A 27,351-nucleotide genomic window follows, 5' to 3' on the forward strand; every position below is an offset into this window, starting at 1 on the left:
CTGCCTGCCAGCTATCTGCAGACGTTCGCACTTTCAGAGCAGGGCTGGGAAAGGAGCCTAGCGAGGTCCCCCCTTCCCAGGCTACGTTTGAAGTTTGAGGTGGCAAGACAAGCAAGCAGCCCCACTCTCTGTGCTTCTGTGCGAGCAGTGCCATGGGCAGATGAGGCTGACAAACAGCTTTCCAGGCTAGCCCCTTCTGCCTGCCACCTATCTGCAGAAGTTCGAACTTTCGGAGCAGGGCTGCGAAAGGAGCCTGGCAGGGTACCCCCTTCCCAGGCTACGTTTGAAGTTTGAGGTGGCAAGACAAGCAAGCAACCCCACTCTCTGTGCCTCTGTGCGAGCAGTGCCATGGGCAGATGAGGCTGAGCAACAGCTTTCCAGGCTAGCCACTTCTGCCTGCCACCTATCTGCAGACGTTCGCACTTTCGGAGCAGGGCTGCGAAAGGAGCCTGAAAGGGACACCACCATTCCCTATCTACGTTTTAAGTTTGAGGTGGCAAGACAAGCAAGCAGCCCCAGTCTCTGTGCCTCTGTGCGAGCAGTGCCATGGGCAGATGAGGCTGAGCAACAGCTTTCCAGGCTAGCCCCTTCTGCCTGCCAGCTATGTGCAGACGTTCGCACTTTCGGAGCAAGGCTGCGAAAGGAGCCTGGCAGGGACACCACCATTCCCAGGCTACGTTTGAAGTTTGAGGTGGCAAGACAAGCAAGCAGCCCCCGTCTCTGTGCCTCTGTGCGAGCAGTGCCATGGGCAGATGAGGCTGAGCAACAGCTTTCCAGGCTAGCCCCTTCTGCCTGCCACCTATCTGCAGACCTTCGCACTTTCTGAGCAGGGCTGGGAAAGGAGCCTGGCAAGGTCCCCCCTTCCCAGGCTACGTTTGAAGTTTGAGGTGGCAAGACAAGCAAACAGCCCCAGTCTCTGTGCCTCTGTGCGAGCAGTGCCATGGGCAGATGAGGCTGAGCAACAGCTTTCCAGGCTAGCCACTTCTGGCTGCCAGCTATCTGCAGACGTTCGCACTTTCAGAGCAGGGCTGCGAAAGGAGCCTGGCAGGGACACCAACTTTCCCAGGCTACGTTTGAAGTTTGAGGTGGCAAGACAAGCAAGCAGCCCCATTCTCTGTGACTCTGTGCGAGCACTGCCATGGGCAGATGAGGCTGAGCAACAGCTTTCCAGGCTAGCCCCTTCTGCCTGCCAGCTATCTGCAGACGTTCGCACTTTCGGAGCAGGGCTGCGAAAGAAGCCTGGCAGGGACACCACCATTCCCTATCTACGTTTTAAGTTTGACGTGGCAAGAGAAGCAAGCAGCCCCCGTCTCTGTGCCTCTGTGCGAGCAGTGCCATGGGCAGATGAGGCTGAGCAACAGCTTTCCAGGCTAGCCCCTTCTGCCTGCCAGCTATCTGCAGACGTTCGCACTTTCGGAGCAGGGCTGCGAAAGGAGCCTGGCAGGGACACCACCATTCCCAGGCTACGTTTGAAGTTTGAGGTGGCAAGACAAGCAAGCAGCCCCAGTCTCTGTGCCCCTGTTCGAGCAGTGCCATGGGCAGATGAGGCTGACAAACAGCTTTCCAGGCTAGCCCCTTCTGCCTGCCACCTATCTTCAGAAGTTCGAACTTTCGGAGCAGGGCTGCGAAAGGAGCCTGGCAGGGTACCTCCTTCCCAGGCTACGTTTGAAGTTTGAGGTGGCAAGACAAGCAAGCATCCCCACTCTCTGTGCCTCTGTGCGAGCAGTGCCATGGGCAGATGAGGCTGAGCAACAGCTTTCCAGGCTAGCCACTTAAGGCTGCCACCTATCTGCAGACGTTCGCACTTTCGGAGCAGGGCTGCGAAAGGAGCCTGGAAGGGACACCACCATTCCAAGGCTTAGTTTGAAGTTTGAGGTGGCAAGACAAGCAAGAAGCCCCATTTTCTGTGCCTCTGTGCGAGCAGTGCCATGGGCAGATGAGGCTGACAAACAGCTTTCCAGGCTAGCCCCTTCTGCCTGCCACCTATCTGCAGAAGTTCGCACTTTCGGAGCAGGGCTGCGAAAGGAGCCTGGCAGGGTACCCCCTTCCCAGGCTACGTTTGAAGTTTGAGGTGACAAGACAAGCAAGCAGCCCCACTCTCTGTGCCTCTGTGCGAGCAGTGCCATGGGCAGATGAGGCTGAGCAACAGCTTTCCAGGCTAGCCACTTCTGCCTGCCACCTATCTGCAGACGTTCGCACTTTCAGAGCAGGGCTGCAAAAGGAGCCTGGCAGGGACACCACCATTCCCAGGCTACGTTTGAAGTTTGAGTTTGAAAGACAAGCAAGCAGCCCCAGGCTCTGTGCCTCTGTGCGAGCAGTGCCATGGGCAGATGAGGCTGAGCAACAGCTTTCCAGGCTAGCCCCTTCTGGCTGCCAGCTATCTGCAGACGTTCGCACTTTCAGAGCAGGGCTGCGAAAGGAGCCTGGCAGCGACACCAGCATTCCCAGGCTTAGTTTGAAGTTTGAGGTGGCAAGACAAGCAAGCAGCCCCGTTCTCTGTGCCTCTGTGCGAGCAGTGCCATGGGCAGATGAGGCTGACAAACAGCTTTCCAGGCTAGCCCCTTCTGCCTGCCAGCTATCTGCAGACGTTCGCACTTTCGGAGCAGGGCTGCGAAAGGAGCCTGGCAGGGACACCACCATTCCCAGGCTTAGTTTGAAGTTTGAGGTGGCAAGACAAGCAAGCAGCCCCATTCTCTGTGCCTCTGTGCGAGCAGTGCCATGGGCAGATGAGGCTGAGCAACAGCTTTCCAGGCTAGCCCCTTCTGCCTGCCAGCTATCTGCAGACGTTCGCACTTTCGGAGCAGGGCTGCGAAAGAAGCCTGGCAGGGACACCACCATTCCCTATCTACGTTTTAAGTTTGACGTGGCAAGAGAAGCAAGCAGCCCCCGTCTCTGTGCCTCTGTGCGAGCAGTGCCATGGGCAGATGAGGCTGAGCAACAGCTTTCCAGGCTAGCCCCTTCTGCCTGCCAGCTATCTGCAGACGTTCGCACTTTCAGAGCAGGGCTGCGAAAGGAGCCTGGCAGGGTACCCCCTTCCAAGGCTACTTTTGAATTTGAGGGGGCAAGGCAAGCAAGCAGCCCCAGTCTCTGTGCCTCTGTGCGAGCAGTGCCATGGGCAGATGAGGCTGAGCAACAGCTTTCCAGGCTAGCCCCTTCTGCCTGCCAGCTATCTGCAGACGTTCGCACTTTCAGAGCAGGGCTGGGAAAGGAGCCTGGCGAGGTCCCCCCTTCCCAGGCTACGTTTGAAGTTTGAGGTGGCAAGACAAGCAAGAAGCCCCAGTCTCATTGCCCCTGTTCGAGCAGTGCCATGGGCAGATGAGGCTGAGCAACAGCTTTCCAGGCTAGCCCCTTCTGCCTGCCACCTATCTGCAGAAGTTCGAACTTTCGGAGCAGGGCTGCGAAAGGAGCGTGGCAGGGTACCCCCTTCCCAGGCTACGTTTGAAGTTTGAGGTGGCAAGACAAGCAAGCAACCCCACTCTCTGTGCCTCTGTGCGAGCAGTGCCATGGGCAGATGAGGCTGAGCAACAGCTTTCCAGGCTAGCCACTTCTGCCTGCCACCTATCTGCAGACGTTCGCACTTTCGGAGCAGGGCTGCGAAAGGAGCCTGAAAGGGACAGCACCATTCCCTATCTACGTTTTAAGTTTGAGGTGGCAAGACAAGCAAGCAGCCCCACTCTCTGTGCCTCTGTGCGAGCAGTGCCATGGGCAGATGAGGCTGAGCAACAGCTTTCCAGGCTAGCCCCTTCTGCCTGCCAGCTATGTGCAGACGTTCGCACTTTCGGAGCAGGGCTGCGAAAGGAGCCTGGCAGGGACACCACCATTCCCAGGCTACGTTTGAAGTTTGAGGTGGCAAGACAAGCAAGCAGCCCCAGTCTCTGTGCCTCTGTGCGAGCAGTGCCATGGGCAGATGAGGCTGAGCAACAGCTTTCCAGGCTAGCCCCTTCTGCCTGCCACCTATCTGCAGACCTTCGCACTTTCGGAGCAGGGCTGGGAAAGGAGCCTGGCAAGGTCCCCCCTTCCCAGGCTACGTTTGAAGTTTGAGGTGGCAAGACAAGCAAACAGCCCCAGTCTCTGTGCCTCTGTGCGAGCAGTGCCATGGGCAGATGAGGCTGAGCAACAGCTTTCCAGGCTAGCCACTTCTGGCTGCCAGCTATCTGCAGACGTTCGCACTTTCAGAGCAGGGCTGCGAAAGGAGCCTGGCAGGGACACTAACTTTCCTAGGCTACGTTTGAAGTTTGAGGTGGCAAGACAAGCAAGCAGCCCCATTCTCTGTGCCTCTGTGCGAGCACTGCCATGGGCAGATGAGGCTGAGCAACAGCTTTCCAGGCTAGCCCCTTCTGCCTGCCACCTATCTGCAGACGTTCGCACTTTCGGAGCAGGGCTGCGAAAGGAGCCTGGCAGGGACACCACCATTCCCAGGCTACGTTTGAAGTTTGAGGTGGCAAGACAAGCAAGCAGCCCCAGTCTCGGTGCCCCTGTTCGAGCAGTGCCATGGGCAGATGAGGCTGACAAACAGCTTTCCAGGCTAGCCCCTTCTGCCTGCCACCTATCTGCAGAAGTTCGAACTTTCGGAGCAGGGCTGCGAAAGGAGCCTGGCAGGGTACCTCCTTCCCAGGCTACGTTTGAAGTTTGAGGTGGCAAGACAAGCAAGCATCCCCACTCTCTGTGCCTCTGTGCGAGCAGTGCCATGGGCAGATGAGGCTGAGCAACAGCTTTCCAGGCTAGCCACTTAAAACTGCCACCTATCTGCAGACGTTCGCACTTTCGGAGCAGGGCTGCGAAAGGAGCCTGGAAGGGACACCACCATTCCAAGGATTAGTTTGAAGTTTGAGGTGGCAAGACAAGCAAGAAGCCCCATTTTCTGTGCCTCTGTGCGAGCAGTGCCATGGGCAGATGAGGCTGAGCAACAGCTTTCCAGGCTAGCCCCTTCTGCCTGCCACCTATATGCAGAAGTTCGCACTTTCGGAGCAGGGCTGCGAAAGGAGCCTGGCAGGGTACCCCCTTCCCAGGCTACGTTTGAAGTTTGAGGTGAAAAGACAAGCAAGCAGCCCCAGTCTCTGTGCCTCTGTGCGAGCAGTGCCATGGGCAGATGAGGCTGAGCAACAGCTTTCCAGGCTAGCCCCTTCTGCCTGCCAGCTATGTGCAGACGTTCGCACTTTCAGAGCAGGGCTGCAAAAGGAGCCTGGCAGGGACACCACCATTCCCAGGCTTAGTTTGAAGTTTGAGGTGGCAAGGCAAGCAAGCAGCCCCATTCTCTGTGCCTCTGTGCGAGCACTGCCATGGGCAGATGAGGCTGACAAACAGCTTTCCAGGCTAGCCCCTTCTGCCTGCCAGCTATCTGCAGACGTTCGCACTTTCGGAGCAGGGCTGCGAAAGGAGCCGGGCAAGGACACCAACATTCCCAGGCTTAGTTTGAAGTTTGAGGTGGCAAGACAAGCAAGCAGCCCCATTCTCTGTGCCTCTGTGCGAGCAGTGCCATGGGCAGATGAGGCTGAGCAACAGCTTTCCAGGCTAGCCCCTTCTGCCTGCCAGCTATCTGCAGACGTTCGCACTTTCGGAGCAGGGCTGCGAAAGAAGCCTGGCAGGGACACCACCATTCCCTATCTACGTTTTAAGTTTGACGTGGCAAGAGAAGCAAGCAGCCCCCGTCTCTGTGCCTCTGTGCGAGCAGTGCCATGGGCAGATGAGGCTGAGCAACAGCTTTCCAGGCTAGCCCCTTCTGCCTGCCACCTATCTGCAGACGTTCGCACTTTCAGAGCAGGGCTGGGAAAGGAGCCTGGCGAGGTCCCCCCTTCCCAGGCTACGTTTGAAGTTTGAGGTGGCAAGACAAGCAAGCAACCCCACTCTCTGTGCCTCTGTGCGAGCAGTGCCATGGGCAGATGAGGCTGAGCAACAGCTTTCCAGGCTAGCCCCTTCTGCCTGCCAGCTATCTGCAGACGTTCGCACTTTCTGAGCAGGGCTGCAAAAGGAGCCTGGCAGGGACACCACCATTCCCAGGCTACGTTTGAAGTTTGAGGTGGCAAGACAAGCAAGCAGCCCCAGTCTCGGTGCCCCTGTTCGAGCAGTGCCATGGGCAGATGAGGCTGACAAACAGCTTTCCAGGCTAGCCCCTTCTGCCTGCCACCTATCTGCAGAAGTTCGAACTTTCGGAGCAGGGCTGCGAAAGGAGCCTGGCAGGGACACCACCATTCCCAGGCTACGTTAGAAGTTTGAGGTGGCAAGACAAGCAAGCAGCCCCATGCTCTGTGCCTCTGTGCGAGCAGTGCCATGGGTAGATGAGGCTGACAAACAGCTTTCCAGGCTAGCCCCTTCTGCCTGCCAGCTATCTGCAGACGTTCGCACTTTCGGAGTAGGGCTGCGAAAGGAGCCTGGCAGGGACACCACCATTCCCAGGCTACGTTTTAAGTTTGAGGTGGCAAGACAAGCAAGAAGCCCCATTCTCTGTGCCTCTGTGCGAGCAGTGCCATGGGCAGATGAGGCTGAGCAACAGCTTTCCAGGCTAGCCCCTTCTGGCTGCCAGCTATCTGCAGACGTTCGCACTTTCGGAGCAGGGCTGCGAAAGGAGCCTGGCAGGGACACCACCATTCCCAGGCTACGTTTGAAGTTTGAGGTGGCAAGACAAGACAAGCAGCCCCAGTCTCGGTACCCCTGTTCGAGCAGTGCCATGGGCAGATGAGGCTGACAAACAGCTTTCCAGGCTAACCCCTTCTGCCTGCCACCTATCTGCAGAAGTTCGAACTTTCGGAGCAGGGCTGCGAAAGGAGCCTGGCAGGGTACCTCCTTCCCAGGCTACGTTTGAAGTTTGAGGTGGCAAGACAAGCAAGCATCCCCACTCTCTGTGCCTCTGTGCGAGCAGTGCCATGGGCAGATGAGGCTGAGCAACAGCTTTCCAGGCTAGCCACTTAAGGCTGCCACCTATCTGCAGACGTTCGCACTTTCGGAGCAGGGCTGCGAAAGGAGCCTGGAAGGGACACCACCATTCCCAAGCTACGTTTGAAGTTTGAGGTGGCAAGACAAGCAAGCAACCCCACTCTCTGTGCCTCTGTGCGAGCAGTGCCATGGGCAGATGAGGCTGAGCAACAGCTTTCCAGGCTAGCCCCTTCTGCCTGCCAGCTATCTGCAGACGTTCGCACTTTCGGAGCAGGGCTGCGCAAGAAGCCTGGCAGGGACACCACCATTCCCTATCTCCGTTTTAAGTTTGACGTGGCAAGAGAAGCAAGCAGCCCCAGTCTCTGTGCCTCTGTGCGAGCAGTGCCATGGGCAGATGAGGCTGAGCAACAGCTTTCCAGGCTAGCCCCTTCTGCCTGCCAGCTATGTGCAGACGTTCGCACTTTCAGAGCAGGGCTGGGAAAGGAGCCTGGCAGGGTACCCCCTTCCAAGGCTACTTTTGAATTTTAGGGGGCAAGGCAAGTAAGCAGCCCCAGTCTCTGTGCCTCTGTGCGAACAGTGCCATGGGCAGATGAGGCTGAGCAACAGCTTTCCAGGCTAGCCCCTTCTGCCTGCCAGCTATCTGCAGACGTTCGCACTTTCAGAGCAGGGCTGGGAAAGGAGCCTCGCGAGGTCCCCCCTTCCCAGGCTACGTTTGAATTTTGAGGTGGCAAGACAAGCAAACAGCCCCACTCTCTGTGCCTCTGTGCGAGCAGTGCCATGGGCAGATGAGGCTGAGCAACAGCTTTCCAGGCTAGCCCCTTCTGCCTGCCACCTATCTGCAGAAGTTCGAACTTTCGGAGCAGGGCTGCGCAAGGAGCCTGGCAGGGTACCCCCTTCCCAGGCTACGTTTGAAGTTTGAGGTGGCAAGACAAGCAAGCAGCCCCACTCTCTGTGCCTCTGTGCGAGCACTGCCATGGGCAGATGAGGCTGAGCAACAGCTTTCCAGGCTAGCCCCTTCTGCCTGCCACCCATCTGCAGACGTTCGCACTTTCAGAGCAGGGCTGCGAAAGGAGCCTGGCAGGGACACCACCATTCCCTATCTACGTTTTAAGTTTGACGTGGCAAGACAAGCAAGCAGCCCCAGGCTCTGTGCCTCTGTGCGAGCAGTGCCATGGGCAGATGAGGCTGACAAACAGCTTTCCAGGCTAGCCCCTTCTGCCTGCCAGCTATCTGCAGACGTTCGCACTTTCGGAGCAGGGCTGCGAAAGAAGACTGGCAGGGACACCACCATTCCCTATCTACGTTTTAAGTTTGACGTGGCAAGAGAAGCAAGCAGCCCCCGTCTCTGTGCCTCTGTGCGAGCAGTGCCATGGGCAGATGAGGCTGAGCAACAGCTTTCCAGGCTAGCCCCTTCTGCCTGCCAGCTATCTGCAGACGTTCGCACTTTCTGAGCAGGGCTGGGAAAGGAGCCTGGCAGGGTACACCCTTCCAAGGCTACTTTTGAATTTGAGGGGGCAAGGCAAGCAAGCAGCCCCAGTCTCTGTGCTTCTGTGCGAGCAGTGCCATGGGCAGATGAGGCTGAGCAACAGCTTTCCAGGCTAGCCCCTTCTGCCTGCCAGCTATCTGCAGACGTTCGCACTTTCAGAGCAGGGCTGGGAAAGGAGCCTGGCGAGGTCCCCCCTTCCCAGGCTACGTTTGAAGTTTGAGGTGGCAAGACAAGCAAACAGCCCCACTCTCTGTGCCTCTGTGCGAGCAGTGCCATGGGCAGATGAGGCTGAGCAACAGCTTTCCAGGCTAGCCCCTTCTGCCTGCCAGCTATCTGCAGACGTTCGCACTTTCGGAGCAGGGCTGCAAAAGGAGCCTGGCAGGGACACCACCATTCCCAGGCTACGTTTGAAGTTTGAGGTGGCAAGACAAGCAAGCAGCCCCAGTCTCGGTGCCCCTGTTCGAGCAGTGCCATGGGCAGATGAGGCTGACAAACAGCTTTCCAGACTAGCCCCTTCTGCCTGCCACCTATCTGCAGAAGTTCGAACTTTCGGAGCAGGGCTGCGAAAGGAGCCTGGCAGGGACACCACCATTCCCAGGCTACGTTAGAAGTTTGAGGTGGCAAGACAAGCAAGCAGCCCCATGCTCTGTGCCTCTGTGCGAGCAGTGCCATGGGTAGATGAGGCTGACAAACAGCTTTCCAGGCTAGCCCCTTCTGCCTGCCAGCTATCTGCAGACATTCGCACTTTCGGAGTAGGGCTGCGAAAGGAGCCTGGCAGGGACACCACCATTCCCAGGCTTAGTTTGAAGTTTGAGGTGGCAAGACAAGCAAGCAGCCCCATTCTCTGTGCCTCTGTGCGAGCAGTGCCATGGGCAGATGAGGCTGAGCAACAGCTTTCTAGGCTAGCCCCTTCTGCCTGCCAGCTATCTGCAGACGTTCGCACTTTCGGAGCAGGGCTGCGAAAGGAGCCTGGCAGGGACACCACCATTCCCAGGCTACGTTTGAAGTTTGAGGTGGCAAGACAAGACAAGCAGCCCCAGTCTCGGTGCCCCTGTTCGAGCAGTGCCATGGGCAGATGAGGCTGACAAACAGCTTTCCAGGCTAGCCCCTTCTGCCTGCCACCTATCTGCAGAAGTTCGAACTTTCGGAGCAGGGCTGCGAAAGGAGCCTGGCAGGGTACCTCCTTCCCAGGCTACGTTTGAAGTTTGAGGTGGCAAGACAAGCAAGCATCCCCACTCTCTGTGCCTCTGTGCGAGCAGTGCCATGGGCAGATGAGGCTGAGCAACAGCTTTCCAGGCTAGCCCCTTCTGCTTGCCACCTATCTGCAGACGTTCGCACTTTCGGAGCAGGGCTGCGAAAGAAGCCTGGCAGGGACACCACCATTCCAAGGCTACGTTTTAAGTTTGACGTGGCAAGAGAAGCAAGCAGCCCCAGTCTCTGTGCCTCTGTGCGAGCAGTGCCATGGGCAGATGAGGCTGAGCAACAGCTTTCCAGGCTAGCCCCTTCTGCCTGCCAGCTATCTGCAGACGTTCGCACTTTCAGAGCAGGGCTGGGAAAGGAGCCTGGCAGGGTACCCCCTTCCAAGGCTAATTTTGAATTTGAGGGGGCAAGGCAAGCAAGCAGCCCCAGTCTCTGTGCCTCTGTGCGAGCAGTGCCATGGGCAGATGAGGCTGAGCAACAGCTTTCCAGGCTAGCCCCTTCTGGCTGCCAGCTATCTGCAGACGTTCGCACTTTCAGAGCAGGGCTGGGAAAGGAGCCTGGCGAGGTCCCCCCTTCCCAGGCTACGTTTGAAGTTTGAGGTGGCAAGACAAGCAAACAGCCCCACTCTCTGTGCCTCTGTGCGAGCAGTGCCATGGGCAGATGAGGCTGAGCAACAGCTTTCCAGGCTAGCCCCTTCTGCCTGCCACCTATCTGCAGAAGTTCGAACTTTCGGAGCAGGGCTGCGAAAGGAACCTGGCAGGGTACCCCCTTCAGAGGCTACGTTTGAAGTTTGAGGTGGCAAGACAAGCAAGCAGCCCCACTCTCTGTGCCTCTGTGCGAGCACTGCCATGGGCAGATGAGGCTGAGCAACAGCTTTCCAGGCTAGCTCTTTCTGCCTGCCACCTATCTGCAGACGTTCGCACTTTCGGAGCAGGGCTGCGAAAGGAGCCTGGCAGGGACACCACCATTCCCAGGCTACGTTTGAAGTTTGAGGTGGCAAGACAAGCAAGAAGCCCCATTTTCTGTGCCTCTGTGCGAGCAGTGCCATGGGCAGATGAGGCTGAGCAACAGCTTTCCAGGCTAGCCCCTTCTGCCTGCCACCTATCTGCAGAAGTTCGCACTTTCGGAGCAGGGCTGCGAAAGGAGCCTGGCAGGGTACCCCCTTCCCAGGCTACGTTTGAAGTTTGAGGTGAAAAGACAAGCAAGCAGCCCCACTCTCTGTGCCTCTGTGCGAGCAGTGCCATGGGCAGATGAGGCTGAGCAACAGCTTTCCAGGCTAGCCCCTTCTGCCTGCCAGCTATGTGCAGACGTTCGCACTTTCAGAGCAGGGCTGCGAAAGAAGACTGGCAGGGACACCACCATTCCCTATCTACGTTTTAAGTTTGACGTGGCAAGAGAAGCAAGCAGCCCCCGTCTCTGTGCCTCTGTGCGAGCAGTGCCATGGGCAGATGAGGCTGACAAACAGCTTTCCAGGCTAGCCCCTTCTGCCTGCCAGCTATCTGCAGACGTTCGCACTTTCGGAGCAGGGCTGCGAAAGGAGCCTGGCAGGGACACCACCATTCCCAGGCTACGTTTGAAGTTTGAGGTGGCAAGACAAGACAAGCAGCCCCAGTCTCGGTGCCCCTGTTCGAGCAGTGCCATGGGCAGATGAGGCTGACAAACAGCTTTCCAGGCTAGCCCCTTCTGCCTGCCAGCTATCTGCAGACGTTCGCACTTTCGGAGCAGGGCTGCGAAAGGAGCCTGGCAGGGTACCCCCTTCCAAGGCTACTTTTGAATTTGAGGGGGCAAGGCAAGCAAGCAGCCCCAGTCTCTGTGCTTCTGTGCGAGCAGTGCCATGGGCAGATGAGGCTGAGCAACAGCTTTCCAGGCTAGCCCCTTCTGCCTGCCAGCTATCTGCAGACGTTCGCACTTTCAGAGCAGGGCTGCAAACGGAACCTGGCAAGATACCCCCCTTCCCAGGCTACGTTTGAAGTTCGAGGTGCAAGACAAGTAAGCAGCCGCAGGCTCTGTGCCTCTGTGCGAGCAGTGCCATGGGCAGATGAGGCTGAGCAACAGCTTTCCAGGCTAGCCCCTTCTGCCTGCCAGCTATCTGCAGACGTTCGCACTTTCGGAGCAGGGCTGCGAAAGGAGCAAGGCAGGGTACCCCCTACCCAGGCTACGTTTGAAGTTTGAGGTGGCAAGACAAGCAAACAGCCCCACTCTCTGTGCTTCTGTGCGAGCAGTGCCATGGGCAGATGATGCTGAGCAACAGCTTTCCAGGCTAGCCCTTTCTGCCTTCCAGCTATCTGCAGACGTTCGCACTTTCGGAGCAGGGCTGCGAAAGGAGCCTGGCAGGGACACCAGCATTCCCAGGCTACGTTAGAATTTTCAGGTGGCAAGACAAGCAAGCAGCCGCAGGCTCTGTGCCTCTGTGCGAGCAGTGCCATGGGCAGATGAGGCTGAGCAACAGCTTTCCAGGCTAGCCCCTTCTGCCTGCCAGCTATCTGCAGACGTTCGCACTTTCGGAGCAGGGCTCCGAAAGGAGCCTGGCAGGGACACCACCATTCACAGGCTACGTTAGAAGTTTCAGGTGGCAAGACAAGCAAGCAGCCGCAGGCTCTGTGCCTCTGTGCGAGCACTGCCATGGGCAGATGAGGCTGAGCAACAGCTTTCCAGGCTAGCCCCTTCTGGCTGCCACCTATCTGCAGAAGTTTGCACTTTCGGAGCAGGGCTGCGAAAGGAGCCTGGCAGGGACACCACCATTCCCAGGCTACGTTAGAAGTTTGAGGTGGCAAGACAAGCAAGCAGCCCCAGTCTCTGTGCCTCTGTGCGAGCAGTGCCATGGGCAGATGAGGCTGAGCAACAGCTTTCCAGGCTAGCCCCTTCTGCCTGCCAGCTATCTGCAGACGTTCGCACTTTTGGAGCAGGGCTGCGAAAGGAGCCTGGCAGGGACACCACCATTCCCAGGCTACGTTTGAAGTTTGAGGTGACAAGACAAGCAAGCAGCCCCAGTCTCGGTGCCCCTGTGCGAGCAGTGCCATGGGCAGATGAGGCTGACAAACAGCTTTCCAGGCTAGCCCCTTCTGGCTGCCAGCTATCTGCAGACGTTCGCACTTTCAGAGCAGGGCTGCAAACGGAGCCTGGCAAGATACCCCCCTTCCCAGGCTACGTTTGAAGTTCGAGGTGCAAGACAAGTAAGCAGCCGCAGGCTCTGTGCCTCTGTGCGAGCAGTGCCATGGGCAGATGAGGCTGAGCAACAGCTTTCCAGGCTAGCCTCTTCAGCCTGCCAGCTATCTGCAGACGTTCGCACTTTCGGAGCAGGGCTGCGAAAGGAGCCTGGCAGGGTACCCCCTTCCAAGGCTACGTTTGAAGTTTGAGGTGGCAAGACAAGCAAGCAGCCCCAGTCTCGGTGCCCCTGTGCGAGCAGTGCCATGGGCAGATGAGGCTGACAAACAGCTTTCCAGGCTAGCCCCTTCTGGCTGCCAGCTATCTGCAGACGTTCGCACTTTCAGAGCAGGGCTGCAAACGGAGCCTGGCAAGATACCCCCCTTCCCAGGCTACGTTTGAAGTTTGAGGTGGCAAGACAAGTAAGCAGCCGCAGGCTCTGTGCCTCTGTGCGAGCAGTGCCATGGGCAGATGAGGCTGAGCAACAGCTTTCCAGGCTAGCCTCTTCAGCCTGCCAGCTATCTGCAGACGTTCGCACTTTCGGAGCAGGGCTGCGAAAGGAGCCTGGCAGGGTACCCCCTTCCAAGGCTACGTTTGAAGTTTGAGGTGGCAAGACAAGCAAACAGCCCCAGGCTCTGTGCCTCTGTGCGAGCAGTGCCATGGGCAGATGAGGCTGAGCAACAGCTTTCCAGGCTAGCCCCTTCTGCCTGCCAGCTATCTGCAGACGTTCGCACTTTCGGAGCAGGGCTGCGAAAGGAGCCTGACAGGGACACCACCATTCCCTATCTGCGTTTTAAGTTTGAGGTGGCAAGACAAGCAAGCAGCCCCAGTCTCTGTGCCTCTGTGCGAGCAGTGCCATGGGCAGATGAGGCTGAGCAACAGCATTCCAGGCTAGCCCCTTCTGCCTGCCACCTATCTGCAGACCTTCGCACTTTCGGAGCAGGGCTGGGAAAGGAGCCTGGCAAGGTCCCCCCTTCCCAGGCTACGTTTGAAGTTTGAGGTGGCAAGACAAGCAAACAGCCCCAGTCTCTGTGCCTCTGTGCGAGCAGTGCCATGGGCAGATGAGGCTGAGCAACAGCTTTCCAGGCTAGCCACTTCTGGCTGCCAGCTATCTGCAGACGTTCGCACTTTCAGAGCAGGGCTGCGAAAGGAGCCTGGCAGGGACACCAACTTTCCCAGGCTACGTTTGAAGTTTGAGGTGGCAAGACAAGCAAGCAGCCGCAGGCTCTGTGCGTCTGTGTGAGCAGTGCCATGGGCAGATGAGGCTGAGCAACAGCTTTCCAGGCTAGCCCCTTCTGGCTGCCAGCTATCTGCAGACGTTCGCACTTTCGGAGCAGGGCTGCGAAAGGAGCCTGGCAGGGACACCACCATTCCCAGGCTACGTTAGAAGTTTGAGGTGGCAAGACAAGCAGGCAGCCCCATGCTCTGTGCCTCAGTGCGAGCAGTGCCATGGGTAGATGAGGCTGACAAACAGCTTTCCAGGCTAGCCCCTTCTGCCTGCCACCTATCTGCAGACGTTCGCACTTTCGGAGCAGGGCTGCGAAAGGAGCCTGGCATGACACCACCATTCCCAGGCTACGTTTGAAGTTTGAGGTGGCAAGACAAGCAAGCAGCCCCAGTCTCGGTGCCCCTGTTCGAGCAGTGCCATGGGCAGATGAGGCTGACAAACAGCTTTCCAGGCTAGCCCCTTCTGCCTGCCAGCTATCTGCAGACGTTCGCACTTTCGGAGCAGGGCTGCGAAAGGAGCCTGGCAGGGACACCACCATTCCAAGGATTAGTTTGAAGTTTGAGGTGGCAAGACACGCAAGAAGCCCCATTTTCTGTGCCTCTGTGCGAGCAGTGCCATGGGCAGATGAGGCTGAGCAACAGCTTTCCAGGCTAGCCTCTTCAGCCTGCCAGCTATCTGCAGACGTTCGCACTTTTGGAGCAGGGCTGCGAAAGGAGCTTGGCAGGGACACCACCATTCCCAGGCTACGTTAGAAGTTTCAGGTGGCAAGACAAGCAAGCAGCCGCAGGCTCTGTGCCTCTGTGCAAGCACTACCATGGGCAGATGAGGCTGAGCAACAGCTTTCCAGGCTAGCCCTTTCTGGCTGCCACCTATCTGCAGAAGTTCGCACTTTCGGAGCAGGGCTGCGAAAGGAGCCTGGCAGGGTACCCCCTTCCCAGGTTACGTTTGAAGTTTGAGGTGGCAAGACAAGCAAGCATCCCCACTCTCTGTGCCTCTGTGCGAGCAGTGCCATGGGCAGATGAGGCTGAGCAACAGCTTTCCAGGCTAGCCCCTTCTGCCTGCCAGCTATCTGCAGACGTTCGCACTTTCAGAGCAGGGCTGCAAAAGGAGCCTGGCAGGGACACCACCATTCCCAGGCTACGTTTGAAGTTTGAGGTGGCAAGACAAGCAAGCAGCCCCAGGCTCTGTGCCTCTGTGCGAGCAGTGCCATGGGCAGATGAGGCTGAGCAACAGCTTTCCAGGCTAGCCCCTTCTGGCTGCCAGCTATCTGCAGACGTTCGCACTTTCGGAGCAGGGCTGCGAAAGGAGCCTGGCAGCGACACCACCATTCCAAGGCTTAGTTTGAAGTTTGAGGTGGCAAGACAAGCAAGCAGCCCCATTCTCTGTGCCTCTGTGCGAGCAGTGCCATGGGCAGATGAGGCTGACAAACAGCTTTCCAGGCTAGCCCCTTCTGCCTGCCAGCTATCTGCAGACGTTCGCACTTTCGGAGCAGGGCTGCGAAAGGAGCCTGGCAGGGACACCACCATTCCCAGGCTTAGTTTGAAGTTTGAGGTGGCAAGACAAGCAAGCAGCCCCATTCTCTGTGCCTCTGTGCGAGCAGTGCCATGGGCAGATGAGGCTGAGCAACAGCTTTCCAGGCTAGCCCCTTCTGCCTGCCAGCTATCTGCAGACGTTCGCACTTTCGGAGCAGGGCTGCGAAAGAAGCCTGGCAGGGACACCACCATTCCCTATCTACGTTTTAAGTTTGACGTGGCAAGAGAAGCAAGCAGCCCCCGTCTCTGTGCCTCTGTGCGAGCAGTGCCATGGGCAGATGAGGCTGAGCAACAGCTTTCCAGGCTAGCCCCTTCTGCCTGCCAGCTATCTGCAGACGTTCGCACTTTCAGAGCAGGGCTGGGAAAGGAGCCTGGCAGGGTACCCCCTTCCAAGGCTACTTTTGAATTTGAGGGGGCAAGGCAAGCAAGCAGCCCCAGTCTCTGTGCCTCTGTGCGAGCAGTGCCATGGGCAGATGAGGCTGAGCAACAGCTTTCCAGGCTAGCCCCTTCTGCCTGCCAGCTATCTGCAGACGTTCGCACTTTCGGAGCAGGGCTGCGAAAGGAGCCTGGCAGGGTACCCCCTTCCAAGGCTACGTTAGAAGTTTGAGGTGGCAAGACAAGCAAACAGCCCCACTCTCTGTGCCTCTGTGCGAGCAGTGCCATGGGCAGATGAGGCTGAGCAACAGCTTTCCAGGCTAGCCCCTTCTGCCTGCCAGCTATCTGCAGACGTTCGCACTTTCGGAGCAGGGCTGCGAAAGGAGCCTGACAGGGACACCACCATTCCCTATCTGCGTTTTAAGTTTGAGGTGGCAAGACAAGCAAGCAGCCCCAGTCTCTGTGCCTCTGTGCGAGCAGTGCCATGGGCAGATGAGGCTGAGCAACAGCATTCCAGGCTAGCCCCTTCTGCCTGCCACCTATCTGCAGACCTTCGCACTTTCGGAGCAGGGCTGCGAAAGGAGCCTGGCAAGGTCCCCCCTTCCCAGGCTACGTTTGAAGTTTGAGGTGGCAAGACAAGCAAACAGCCCCAGTCTCTGTGCCTCTGTGCGAGCAGTGCCATGGGCAGATGAGGCTGAGCAACAGCTTTCCAGGCTAGCCACTTCTGGCTGCCAGCTATCTGCAGACGTTCGCACTTTCAGAGCAGGGCTGCGAAAGGAGCCTGGCAGGGACACCAACTTTCCCAGGCTACGTTTGAAGTTTGAGGTGGCAAGACAAGCAAGCAGCCGCAGGCTCTGTGCGTCTGTGTGAGCAGTGCCATGGGCAGATGAGGCTGAGCAACAGCTTTCCAGGCTAGCCCCTTCTGGCTGCCAGCTATCTGCAGACGTTCGCACTTTCGGAGCAGGGCTGCGAAAGGAGCCTGGCAGGGACACCACCATTCCCAGGCTACGTTAGAAGTTTGAGGTGGCAAGACAAGCAGGCAGCCCCATGCTCTGTGCCTCAGTGCGAGCAGTGCCATGGGTAGATGAGGCTGACAAACAGCTTTCCAGGCTAGCCCCTTCTGCCTGCCACCTATCTGCAGACGTTCGCACTTTCGGAGCAGGGCTGCGAAAGGAGCCTGGCATGACACCACCATTCCCAGGCTACGTTTGAAGTTTGAGGTGGCAAGACAAGCAAGCAGCCCCAGTCTCGGTGCCCCTGTTCGAGCAGTGCCATGGGCAGATGAGGCTGACAAACAGCTTTCCAGGCTAGCCCCTTCTGCCTGCCAGCTATCTGCAGACGTTCGCACTTTCGGAGCAGGGCTGCGAAAGGAGCCTGGCAGGGACACCACCATTCCAAGGATTAGTTTGAAGTTTGAGGTGGCAAGACAAGCAAGAAGCCCCATTTTCTGTGCCTCTGTGCGAGCAGTGCCATGGGCAGATGAGGCTGAGCAACAGCTTTCCAGGCTAGCCTCTTCAGCCTGCCAGCTATCTGCAGACGTTCGCACTTTTGGAGCAGGGCTGCGAAAGGAGCTTGGCAGGGACACCACCATTCCCAGGCTACGTTAGAAGTTTCAGGTGGCAAGACAAGCAAGCAGCCGCAGGCTCTGTGCCTCTGTGCAAGCACTACCATGGGCAGATGAGGCTGAGCAACAGCTTTCCAGGCTAGCCCCTTCTGCCTGCCACCTATCTGCAGAAGTTCGCACTTTCGGAGCAGGGCTGCGAAAGGAGCCTGGCAGGGTACCCCCTTCCCAGGTTACGTTTGAAGTTTGAGGTGGCAAGACAAGCAAGCATCCCCACTCTCTGTGCCTCTGTGCGAGCAGTGCCATGGGCAGATGAGGCTGAGCAACAGCTTTCCAGGCTAGCCCCTTCTGCCTGCCAGCTATCTGCAGACGTTCGCACTTTCAGAGCAGGGCTGCAAAAGGAGCCTGGCAGGGACACCACCATTCCCAGGCTACGTTTGAAGTTTGAGGTGGCAAGACAAGCAAGCAGCCCCAGGCTCTGTGCCTCTGTGCGAGCAGTGCCATGGGCAGATGAGGCTGAGCAACAGCTTTCCAGGCTAGCCCCTTCTGGCTGCCAGCTATCTGCAGACGTTCGCACTTTCGGAGCAGGGCTGCGAAAGGAGCCTGGCAGGGACACCACCATTCCCAGGCTTAGTTTGAAGTTTGAGGTGGCAAGACAAGCAAGCAGCCCCATTCTCTGTGCCTCTGTGCGAGCAGTGCCATGGGCAGATGAGGCTGAGCAACAGCTTTCCAGGCTAGCCCCTTCTGCCTGCCAGCTATCTGCAGACGTTCGCACTTTCGGAGCAGGGCTGCGAAAGAAGCCTGGCAGGGACACCACCATTCCCTATCTACGTTTTAAGTTTGACGTGGCAAGAGAAGCAAGCAGCCCCCGTCTCTGTGCCTCTGTGCGAGCAGTGCCATGGGCAGATGAGGCTGAGCAACAGCTTTCCAGGCTAGCCCCTTCTGCCTGCCAGCTATCTGCAGACGTTCGCACTTTCGGAGCAGGGCTGCGAAAGAAGCCTGGCAGGGACACCACCATTCCCTATCTACGTTTTAAGTTTGACGTGGCAAGAGAAGCAAGCAGCCCCCGTCTCTGTGCCTCTGTGCGAGCAGTGCCATGGGCAGATGAGGCTGAGCAACAGCTTTCCAGGCTAGCCCCTTCTGCCTGCCAGCTATCTGCAGACGTTCGCACTTTCAGAGCAGGGCTGGGAAAGGAGCCTGGCAGGGTACCCCCTTCCAAGGCTACTTTTGAATTTGAGGGGGCAAGGCAAGCAAGCAGCCCCAGTCTCTGTGCCTCTGTGCGAGCAGTGCCATGGGCAGATGAGGCTGAGCAACAGCTTTCCAGGCTAGCCCCTTCTGCCTGCCAGCTATCTGCAGACGTTCGCACTTTCAGAGCAGGGCTGGGAAAGGAGCCTAGCGAGGTCCCCCCTTCCCAGGCTACGTTTGAAGTTTGAGGTGGCAAGACAAGCAAGCAGCCCCAGTCTCATTGCCCCTGTTCGAGCAGTGCCATGGGCAGATGAGGCTGACAAACAGCTTTCCAGGCTAGCCCCTTCTGCCTGCCACCTATCTGCAGAAGTTCGAACTTTCGGAGCAGGGCTGCGAAAGGAGCCTGGCAGGGTACCCCCTTCCCAGGCTACGTTTGAAGTTTGAGGTGGCAAGACAAGCAAGCAACCCCACTCTCTGTGCCTCTGTGCGAGCAGTGCCATGGGCAGATGAGGCTGAGCAACAGCTTTCCAGGCTAGCCACTTCTGCCTGCCACCTATCTGCAGACGTTCGCACTTTCGGAGCAGGGCTGCGAAAGGAGCCTGAAAGGGACACCACCATTCCCTATCTACGTTTTAAGTTTGAGGTGGCAAGACAAGCAAGCAGCCCCAGTCTCTGTGCCTCTGTGCGAGCAGTGCCATGGGCAGATGAGGCTGAGCAACAGCTTTCCAGGCTAGCCCCTTCTGCCTGCCAGCTATGTGCAGACGTTCGCACTTTCGGAGCAAGGCTGCGAAAGGAGCCTGGCAGGGACACCACCATTCCCAGGCTACGTTTGAAGTTTGAGGTGGCAAGACAAGCAAGCAGCCCCCGTCTCTGTGCCTCTGTGCGAGCAGTGCCATGGGCAGATGAGGCTGAGCAACAGCTTTCCAGGCTAGCCCCTTCTGCCTGCCACCTATCTGCAGACCTTCGCACTTTCTGAGCAGGGCTGGGAAAGGAGCCTGGCAAGGTCCCCCCTTCCCAGGCTACGTTTGAAGTTTGAGGTGGCAAGACAAGCAAACAGCCCCACTCTCTGTGCCTCTGTGCGAGCAGTGCCATGGGCAGATGAGGCTGAGCAACAGCTTTCCAGGCTAGCCACTTCTGGCTGCCAGCTATCTGCAGACGTTCGCACTTTCAGAGCAGGGCTGCGAAAGGAGCCTGGCAGGGACACCAACTTTCCCAGGCTACGTTTGAAGTTTGAGGTGGCAAGACAAGCAAGCAGCCCCATTCTCTGTGACTCTGTGCGAGCACTGCCATGGGCAGATGAGGCTGAGCAACAGCTTTCCAGGCTAGCCCCTTCTGCCTGCCAGCTATCTGCAGACGTTCGCACTTTCGGAGCAGGGCTGTGAAAGGAGCCTGGCAGGGACACCACCATTCCCAGGCTACGTTAGAAGTTTGAGGTGGCAAGACAAGCAAGCAGCCCCATGCTCTGTGCCTCTGTGCGAGCAGTGCCATGGGTAGATGAGGCTGACAAACAGCTTTCCAGGCTAGCCCCTTCTGCCTGCCAGCTATCTGCAGACGTTCGCACTTTCGGAGCAGGGCTGCGAAAGGAGCCTGGCAGGGACACCACCATTCCCAGGCTACGTTTGAAGTTTGAGGTGGCAAGACAAGCAAGCAGCCCCAGTCTCTGTGCCCCTGTTCGAGCAGTGCCATGGGCAGATGAGGCTGACAAACAGCTTTCCAGGCTAGCCCCTTCTGCCTGCCACCTATCTTCAGAAGTTCGAACTTTCGGAGCAGGGCTGCGAAAGGAGCCTGGCAGGGTACCTCCTTCCCAGGCTACGTTTGAAGTTTGAGGTGGCAAGACAAGCAAGCATCCCCACTCTCTGTGCCTCTGTGCGAGCAGTGCCATGGGCAGATGAGGCTGAGCAACAGCTTTCCAGGCTAGCCACTTAAGGCTGCCACCTATCTGCAGACGTTCGCACTTTCGGAGCAGGGCTGCGAAAGGAGCCTGGAAGGGACACCACCATTCCAAGGCTTAGTTTGAAGTTTGAGGTGGCAAGACAAGCAAGAAGCCCCATTTTCTGTGCCTCTGTGCGAGCAGTGCCATGGGCAGATGAGGCTGACAAACAGCTTTCCAGGCTAGCCCCTTCTGCCTGCCACCTATCTGCAGAAGTTCGCACTTTCGGAGCAGGGCTGCGAAAGGAGCCTGGCAGGGTACCCCCTTCCCAGGCTACGTTTGAAGTTTGAGGTGACAAGACAAGCAAGCAGCCCCACTCTCTGTGCCTCTGTGCGAGCAGTGCCATGGGCAGATGAGGCTGAGCAACAGCTTTCCAGGCTAGCCCCTTCTGCCTGCCAGCTATCTGCAGACGTTCGCACTTTCAGAGCAGGGCTGCAAAAGGAGCCTGGCAGGGACACCACCATTCCCAGGCTACGTTTGAAGTTTGAGTTTGAAAGACAAGCAAGCAGCCCCAGGCTCTGTGCCTCTGTGCGAGCAGTGCCATGGGCAGATGAGGCTGAGCAACAGCTTTCCAGGCTAGCCCCTTCTGGCTGCCAGCTATCTGCAGACGTTCGCACTTTCAGAGCAGGGCTGCGAAAGGAGCCTGGCAGCGACACCAGCATTCCCAGGCTTAGTTTGAAGTTTGAGGTGGCAAGACAAGCAAGCAGCCCTGTTCTCTGTGCCTCTGTGCGAGCAGTGCCATGGGCAGATGAGGCTGACAAACAGCTTTCCAGGCTAGCCCCTTCTGCCTGCCAGCTATCTGCAGACGTTCGCACTTTCGGAGCAGGGCTGCGAAAGGAGCCTGGCAGGGACACCACCATTCCCAGGCTTAGTTTGAAGTTTGAGGTGGCAAGACAAGCAAGCAGCCCCATTCTCTGTGCCTCTGTGCGAGCAGTGCCATGGGCAGATGAGGCTGAGCAACAGCTTTCCAGGCTAGCCCCTTCTGCCTGCCAGCTATCTGCAGACGTTCGCACTTTCGGAGCAGGGCTGCGAAAGAAGCCTGGCAGGGACACCACCATTCCCTATCTACGTTTTAAGTTTGACGTGGCAAGAGAAGCAAGCAGCCCCCGTCTCTGTGCCTCTGTGCGAGCAGTGCCATGGGCAGATGAGGCTGAGCAACAGCTTTCCAGGCTAGCCCCTTCTGCCTGCCAGCTATCTGCAGACGTTCGCACTTTCAGAGCAGGGCTGCGAAAGGAGCCTGGCAGGGTACCCCCTTCCAAGGCTACTTTTGAATTTGAGGGGGCAAGGCAAGCAAGCAGCCCCAGTCTCTGTGCCTCTGTGCGAGCAGTGCCATGGGCAGATGAGGCTGAGCAACAGCTTTCCAGGCTAGCCCCTTCTGCCTGCCAGCTATCTGCAGACGTTCGCACTTTCAGAGCAGGGCTGGGAAAGGAGCCTGGCGAGGTCCCCCCTTCCCAGGCTACGTTTGAAGTTTGAGGTGGCAAGACAAGCAAGAAGCCCCAGTCTCATTGCCCCTCTTCGAGCAGTGCCATGGGCAGATGAGGCTGAGCAACAGCTTTCCAGGCTAGCCCCTTCTGCCTGCCACCTATCTGCAGAAGTTCGAACTTTCGGAGCAGGGCTGCGAAAGGAGCCTGGCAGGGTACCCCCTTCACCGGCTACGTTTGAAGTTTGAGGTGGCAAGACAAGCAAGCAACCCCACTCTCTGTGCCTCTGTGCGAGCAGTGCCATGGGCAGATGAGGCTGAGCAACAGCTTTCCAGGCTAGCCACTTAAAACTGCCACCTATCTGCAGACGTTCGCACTTTCGGAGCAGGGCTGCGAAATGAGCCTGGAAGGGACACCACCATTCCAAGGATTAGTTTGAAGTTTGAGGTGGCAAGACAAGCAAGAAGCCCCATTTTCTGTGCCTCTGTGCGAGCAGTGCCATGGGCAGATGAGGCTGAGCAACAGCTTTCCAGGCTAGCCCCTTCTGCCTGCCACCTATATGCAGAAGTTCGCACTTTCGGAGCAGGGCTGCGAAAGGAGCCTGGCAGGGTACCCCCTTCCCAGGCTACGTTTGAAGTTTGAGGTGAAAAGACAAGCAAGCAGCCCCAGTCTCTGTGCCTCTGTGCGAGCAGTGCCATGGGCAGATGAGGCTGAGCAACAGCTTTCCAGGCTAGCCCCTTCTGCCTGCCAGCTATGTGCAGACGTTCGCACTTTCAGAGCAGGGCTGCAAAAGGAGCCTGGCAGGGACACCACCATTCCCAGGCTTAGTTTGAAGTTTGAGGTGGCAAGGCAAGCAAGCAGCCCCATTCTCTGTGCCTCTGTGCGAGCACTGCCATGGGCAGATGAGGCTGACAAACAGCTTTCCAGGCTAGCCCCTTCTGCCTGCCAGCTATCTGCAGACGTTCGCACTTTCGGAGCAGGGCTGGGAAAGGAGCCTGGCAGGGACACCACCATTCCCAGGCTTAGTTTGAAGTTTGAGGTGGCAAGACAAGCAAGCAGCCCCATTCTCTGTGCCTCTGTGCGAGCAGTGCCATGGGCAGATGAGGCTGAGCAACAGCTTTCCAGGCTAGCCCCTTCTGCCTGCCAGCTATCTGCAGACGTTCGCACTTTCGGAGCAGGGCTGCGAAAGAAGCCTGGCAGGGACACCACCATTCCCTATCTACGTTTTAAGTTTGACGTGGCAAGAGAAGCAAGCAGCCCCCGTCTCTGTGCCTCTGTGCGAGCAGTGCCATGGGCAGATGAGGCTGAGCAACAGCTTTCCAGGCTAGCCCCTTCTGCCTGCCACCTATCTGCAGACGTTCGCACTTTCAGAGCAGGGCTGGGAAAGGAGCCTGGCGAGGTCCCCCCTTCCCAGGCTACGTTTGAAGTTTGAGGTGGCAAGACAAGCAAACAGCCCCACTCTCTGTGCCTCTGTGCGAGCAGTGCCATGGGCAGATGAGGCTGAGCAACAGCTTTCCAGGCTAGCCCCTTCTGCCTGCCACCTATCTGCAGACGTTCGCACTTTCGGAGCAGGGCTGCAAAAGGAGCCTGGCAGGGACACCACCATTCCCAGGTTACGTTTGAAGTTTGAGGTGGCAAGACAAGCAAGCAGCCCCAGTCTCGGTGCCCCTGTTCGAGCAGTGCCATGGGCAGATGAGGCTGACAAACAGCTTTCCAGGCTAGCCCCTTCTGCCTGCCACCTATCTGCAGAAGTTCGAACTTTCGGAGCAGGGCTGCGAAAGGAGCCTGGCAGGGACACCACCATTCCCAGGCTACGTTAGAAGTTTGAGGTGGCAAGACAAGCAAGCAGCCCCATTTTCTGTGCCTCTGTGCGAGCAGTGCCATGGGTAGATGAGGCTGACAAACAGCTTTCCAGGCTAGCCCCTTCTGCCTGCCAGCTATCTGCAGACGTTCGCACTTTCGGAGTAGGGCTGCGAAAGGAGCCTGGCAGGGACACCACCATTCCCAGGCTACGTTTTAAGTTTGAGGTGGCAAGACAAGCAAGAAGCCCCATTCTCTGTGCCTCTGTGCGAGCAGTGCCATGGGCAGATGAGGCTGAGCAACAGCTTTCCAGGCTAGCCCCTTCTGCCTGCCAGCTATCTGCAGACGTTCGCACTTTCGGAGCAGGGCTGCGAAAGGAGCCTGGCAGGGACACCACCATTCCCAGGCTACGTTTGAAGTTTGAGGTGGCAAGACAAGACAAGCAGCCCCAGTCTCGGTGCCCCTGTTCGAGCAGTGTCATGGGCAGATGAGGCTGACAAACAGCTTTCCAGGCTAACCACTTCTGCCTGCCACCTATCTGCAGAAGTTCGAACTTTCGGAGCAGGGCTGCGAAAGGAGCCTGGCAGGGTACCTCCTTCCCAGGCTACGTTTGAAGTTTGAGGTGGCAAGACAAGCAAGCATCCCCACTCTCTGTGCCTCTGTGCGAGCAGTGCCATGGGCAGATGAGGCTGAGCAACAGCTTTCCAGGCTAGCCACTTAAGGCTGCCACCTATCTGCAGACGTTCGCACTTTCGGAGCAGGGCTGCGAAAGGAGCCTGGAAGGGACACCACCATTCCCAAGCTACGTTTGAAGTTTGAGGTGGCAAGACAAGCAAGCAGCCCCACTCTCTGTGCCTCTGTGCGAGCAGTGCCATGGGCAGATGAGGCTGAGCAACAGCTTTCCAGGCTAGCCCCTTCTGCCTGCCAGCTATCTGCAGACGTTCGCACTTTCGGAGCAGGGCTGCGCAAGAAGCCTGGCAGGGACACCACCATTCCCTATCTCCGTTTTAAGTTTGACGTGGCAAGAGAAGCAAGCAGCCCCAGTCTCTGTGCCTCTGTGCGAGCAGTGCCATGGGCAGATGAGGCTGAGCAACAGCTTTCCAGGCTAGCCCCTTCTGCCTGCCAGCTATCTGCAGACGTTCGCACTTTCAGAGCACGGCTGGGAAAGGAGCCTGGCAGGGTACCCCCTTCCAAGGCTACTTTTGAATTTTAGGGGGCAAGGCAAGCAAGCAGCCCCATTCTCTGTGCCTCTGTGCGAGCAGTGCCATGGGCAGATGAGGCTGAGCAACAGCTTTCCAGGCTAGCCCCTTCTGCCTGCCAGCTATCTGCAGACGTTCGCACTTTCAGAGCAGGGCTGGGAAAGGAGCCTCGCGAGGTCCCCCCTTCCCAGGCTATGTTTGAAGTTTGAGGTGGCAAGACAAGCAAACAGCCCCACTCTCTGTGCCTCTGTGCGAGCAGTGCCATGGGCAGATGAGGCTGAGCAACAGCTTTCCAGGCTAGCCCCTTCTGCCTGCCACCTATCTGCAGAAGTTCGAACTTTCGGAGCAGGGCTGCGAAAGGAGCCTGGCAGGGTACCCCCTTCCCAGGCTACGTTTGAAGTTTGAGGTGGCAAGACAAGCAAGCAGCCCCACTCTCTGTGCCTCTGTGCGAGCACTGCCATGGGCAGATGAGGCTGAGCAACAGCTTTCCAGGCTAGCCCCTTCTGCCTGCGACCCATCTGCAGACGTTCGCACTTTCAGAGCAGGGCTGCGAAAGGAGCCTGGCAGGGACACCACCATTCCCAGGCTACGTTAGAAGTTTGAGGTGGCAAGACAAGCAAGCAGCCCCATGCTCTGTGCCTCTGTGCGAGCAGTGCCATGGGTAGATGAGGCTGACAAACAGCTTTCCAGGCTAGCCCCTTCTGCCTGCCAGCTATCTGCAGACATTCGCAATTTCGGAGTAGGGCTGCGAAAGGAGCCTGGCAGGGACACCACCATTCCCAGGCTTAGTTTGAAGTTTGAGGTGGCAAGACAAGCAAGCAGCCCCATTCTCTGTGCCTCTGTGCGAGCAGTGCCATGGGCAGATGAGGCTGAGCAACAGCTTTCCAGGCTAGCCCCTTCTGCCTGCCAGCTATCTGCAGACGTTCGCACTTTCGGAGCAGGGCTGCGAAAGGAGCCTGGCAGGGACACCACCATTCCCAGGCTACGTTTGAAGTTTGAGGTGGCAAGACAAGACAAGCAGCCCCAGTCTCGGTGCCCCTGTTCGAGCAGTGCCATGGGCAGATGAGGCTGACAAACAGCTTTCCAGGCTAGCCCCTTCTGCCTGCCACCTATCTGCAGAAGTTCGAACTTTCGGAGCAGGGCTGCGAAAGGAGCCTGGCAGGGTACCTCCTTCCCAGGCTACGTTTGAAGTTTGAGGTGGCAAGACAAGCAAGCATCCCCACTCTCTGTGCCTCTGTGCGAGCAGTGCCATGGGCAGATGAGGCTGAGCAACAGCTTTCCAGGCTAGCCACTTAAGGCTGCCACCTATCTGCAGACGTTCGCACTTTCGGAGCAGGGCTGCGAAAGGAGCCTGGAAGGGACACCACCATTCCCAAGCTACGTTTGAAGTTTGAGGTGGCAAGACAAGCAAGCAGCCCCAGTCTCTGTGCCTCTGTGCGAGCAGTGCCATGGGCAGATGAGGCTGAGCAACAGCTTTCCAGGCTAGCCCCTTCTGCCTGCCACCTATCTGCAGACGTTCGCACTTTCGGAGCAGGGCTGCGAAAGAAGCCTGGCAGGGACACCACCATTCCAAGGCTACGTTTTAAGTTTGACGTGGCAAGAGAAGCAAGCAGCCCCAGTCTCTGTGCCTCTGTGCGAGCAGTGCCATGGGCAGATGAGGCTGAGCAACAGCTTTCCAGGCTAGCCCCTTCTGCCTGCCAGCTATCTGCAGACGTTCGCACTTTCAGAGCAGGGCTGGGAAAGGAGCCTGGCAGGGTACCCCCTTCCAAGGCTACTTTTGAATTTTAGGGGGCAAGGCAAGCAAGCAGCCCCAGTCTCTGTGCCTCTGTGCGAGCAGTGCCATGGGCAGATGAGGCTGAGCAACAGCTTTCCAGGCTAGCCCCTTCTGGCTGCCACCTATCTGCAGACGTTCGCACTTTCAGAGCAGGGCTGGGAAAGGAGCCTGGCGAGGTCCCCCCTTCCCAGGCTACGTTTGAAGTTTGAGGTGGCAAGACAAGCAAACAGCCCCACTCTCTGTGCCTCTGTGCGAGCAGTGCCATGGGCAGATGAGGCTGAGCAACAGCTTTCCAGGCTAGCCCCTTCTGCCTGCCACCTATCTGCAGAAGTTCGAACTTTCGGAGCAGGGCTGCGAAAGGAGCCTGGCAGGGTACCCCCTTCAGAGGCTACGTTTGAAGTTTGAGGTGGCAAGACAAGCAAGCAGCCCCACTCTCTGTGCCTCTGTGCGAGCACTGCCATGGGCAGATGAGGCTGAGCAACAGCTTTCCAGGCTAGCCCCTTCTGCCTGCCACCCATCTGCAGACGTTCGCACTTTCAGAGCAGGGCTGCGAAAGGAGCCTGGCAGGGACACCACCATTCCCAGGCTACGTTTGAAGTTTGAGGTGGCAAGACAAGCAAGCAGCCCCAGGCTCTGTGCCTCTGTG

The sequence above is a fragment of the Opisthocomus hoazin genome, chromosome 8, assembly GCF_030867145.1.
Source record: "Opisthocomus hoazin isolate bOpiHoa1 chromosome 8, bOpiHoa1.hap1, whole genome shotgun sequence".
Lineage (NCBI taxonomy): Eukaryota > Metazoa > Chordata > Aves > Opisthocomiformes > Opisthocomidae > Opisthocomus > Opisthocomus hoazin.